The sequence below is a fragment of the Pygoscelis adeliae genome, unplaced genomic scaffold, assembly GCF_000699105.1.
Source record: "Pygoscelis adeliae isolate BGI_AS28 unplaced genomic scaffold, ASM69910v1 Scaffold378, whole genome shotgun sequence".
In the NCBI taxonomy this organism is placed as follows: domain Eukaryota; kingdom Metazoa; phylum Chordata; class Aves; order Sphenisciformes; family Spheniscidae; genus Pygoscelis; species Pygoscelis adeliae.
Window position 1 is genome coordinate 214,410 of NW_008825312.1, and position 3,285 is coordinate 217,694.

Sequence of the window (3,285 nt, forward strand, 5' to 3'; positions counted from 1 at the left end):
GTCTGAAATCTCCCGTTTATGTCAAGGGGTCTACGCCTGTACAGGTACACAATAACCTACTCACATTTCTCTTGCTGCAAAGATAATTTTGTTTCATCTTTCTCTCACTTTACCTGGGGAATAACTCAGTATTGCCCTTTTTACATAATGGAAAGCTCCAGTTTTTAACCCCTTAAGCTTCCCCTTTATTAGACAAAACAAACCCCGGTTCTTCAGCCGTTGCCTGTAGGTCATAGTTTTGAATCCTTTCATCATTGTGGCTGCTGTGTTTTAGTCTCCCCAGTTTATCTGTATTCTTTCTAATTGAGCCACAGTTGAGGCTTTTCGAGCGTGGGCCAGAACAGAATAATTATCTCCTGTCTCACAGAGCGCCTCATATTGTTGATGCATCTTTATTTTCTGATCCATTATAACTCCAGGCCCTCTTTTGCTGCACTGCTGCCAACCTGCATGTTCCTCATTTGTGTCTGTGCCTCTGGTTCATCCTTCTCAAGTTCAGTATTTTGCATGTGTATGTACTGAATTAAATCTTGCAGAGTTTCATTCATTTCTGATTTTTTTCAAGCTTTTTGATCTCTGAACTTATCTACTGGGATGTTCTTGTTGCCAGCAAATTTTTAAAGTATACCATCTTGTTCATCGTCCAAACTGTTCATAGAAATATGGAGTAATACTGGATCTAAAGCAGAGTACCACAGTACACATTTTAAATGTCTTCTAAGTTTGGTATACCAGCTGATCATAAAAGACCTTTGAGGACAGTTACATGACATACCCTGTTCTATAAATGAAAACCAAACATTTTAGTAGAAGTACACTTTGTCTATGGTACAGATGAGGGCTCCCAGATTTTTCTGTTCAGCTGTCAGCATTAGTGGCAATCACAGAAACAGTAGCAGTAGCTGATTGGACAGCGTTCGCCATGCAGAGATTTCCTTGTGTGAGTCTGAAATACCTCTCACAGTGTATATGGCACCCTCTGGAAAAGCCTGGCTGGCATTTTTTTGTCCTCAGACAAGCCAATTTTCAAATGCCAAAACTTAGCAGGCACACGGAAGGACCAGGGAGAAGAATGAGACTTCTCCAAAAAAGGAGTGATTTTTTTTTTTAAATGACATGTTACCTTGCAAATGCTCAGAAAGGGTATTTGTTGACTTTGCACGTAAGCTTTTGGAAACCATTCATAAATCAGACTGGTGGACAATGGAAAAAATTTACTATATGTTAGCTCTGCTGTTGTGTTAATGGGTGGAGGCTGGGCAGCTGAAAAGAAAACTGCCTTTAACTTCTGTGCATCGGATCAGGTGAAACTTATTGGTGATAGAGGCAAATTGAGCCTGAACTGGGAGCAACCGAACATGCTCAGCGTGGAGAACTTCCTGGGGAGTGGGGTGGGCAGAGCAGAGGACTAAGCCTGGAGCATAATTTATGGCTGTCAAGGGTCAAACTGTGTATTCCTCTAGTGGCAGGTGGTGTGTGACTCTTGCTGGAGCCTCCAAGGAGGTTTCTGTGACTGTTTCCCTTTGTGGGTACAGTGAACTGGTTATCATGTCTAGGTGGAGGAGCACTTGTGCAAGAGTCACACTTTGGTTTTGTTCTGGCCACCGTTTTATGGCAGGGAACTGCTATTTTGTTAAATGTTTTTAAATGTACATTTGTAACTCAAGTGCTTGCTGCTGCTCATGTGCTCCAAGCAGGACTTGCAGTTCTGCTAATTTGTCAGTCAGTGCTTCTTGAAAAACAAATTTGCAAAAGATGTTTAGATCCTGCAGTGCTCAGGGTCACCAATCCCCACGGTCTGGAGAAACACCTTTCCGTCTCAAAGTTGAGAGCTCATCCATTTGCCTCAATGTAGCAATGTTATATTTTTAAGTAGGTTGTTAACTTTACCTTTAATCATGACCCTTAGTTGAATAAATTGGGTATTAAAAATGACTCTGAAAGAAAAATAATAGGCAGGTGATGCTTTTTCTATGAAATAATAGCAGCCCTGTCCATCTTGTGAAACCTGGTCTGGTCCTAGAGCAATGAGACCCTCTGGGATAGGACATCAATGTACATCCTTCCTTCTGGTGCGCGCTCTGGCCACTGCCTCAGTTGAGTCCCTCGTGCAGCTCAGCCTGTATTGCAGCCAAGTCTGGTCCCGCGGCTCCTTCCCTGGTACAGGGCCACAGTGAGATTTCCTGAGGGGAAGCAGGAGAACACAGGAGAGGTGTAAGCAAGTGTCCTGAAGTGAATGGTGAGCTGCAGGAGGACAGTGGTTTTGCTTTGTTCATGCATCGCCTAATGTGATGGGATACTGAGCCATGGCCAAGGGTCTTCAGCATTATTATAAGTGATACACTTTTCTAGTTCTCAGAGTGTAGAAGTAGCAGAGGTTCACACTTCACAGATACCTGAATGGTCGTGAGGAGTAAGTTGCAACCCGATAGATAACTGCTACAAGTTATAATTTTGTCCTGGCTTTATGGAAAGCATCTTACATTACAAAGCATCAGGGGGTTACCTTTGTTTTTATTCATTTCTGTCATGTGAAAGCAGGCAGACTGACTTAAAAGTTAGTTCAAAGCTGAGCAAGTAACTTCTCTGTGAACTTCTGCTCAAATAGAAACAGGTTGCAATTTCTTACACTAGAGTTACACTGCTGATTCTGCTGTATGTTGACTTTTATACCAGGCTCATCTGCTCTGTTTTGAGCACCTTCTAGCAGTGAATTGTTACAACAAATTCTCACAGACTCTGAACACAGAGATGTTTATGATATACCTGAAATGGCAGAAATCTGCTGTGCAGCATTTCTAAACAAAACCCAAAATACTCAATTTGAATGGGGAAGAGTCTTGTGCATGCTTCCCACAATAAACAGCCTTTGGACTGGTGTGCTAAAGGCAAATAGACAATAATAATAAATCAGAAAATTACAGGAAAACAAATAGTAATTTCCAGTAAAAAAATAGGACAGATCTGGAGCATCTGATTCAGTAAAGTCTGTGAAAAATTACAAAAGTGAAAATTCTCAGGGTGATAATTTATCCTTTCTGCTCAGGATCTTCAGGCTCTTTCGAACGCTGATATGACTCTGATATTGTTCTCTATCTCAATTTGATGGTAATAAGAAATAGAGATTTGTGGGTAATTAGCCTGAAGTCGGTGGTGCTCTGCATAGGAACTGAAAGCTTTCTTGATCCCTTTTGAAAGGGATCTAAGACATCATATTTAAGGCTTTAAATCCAGGCAGGTTAGATGGATTCAAATGAGGAAGGGTCTGATGAAATGCACTGTAGG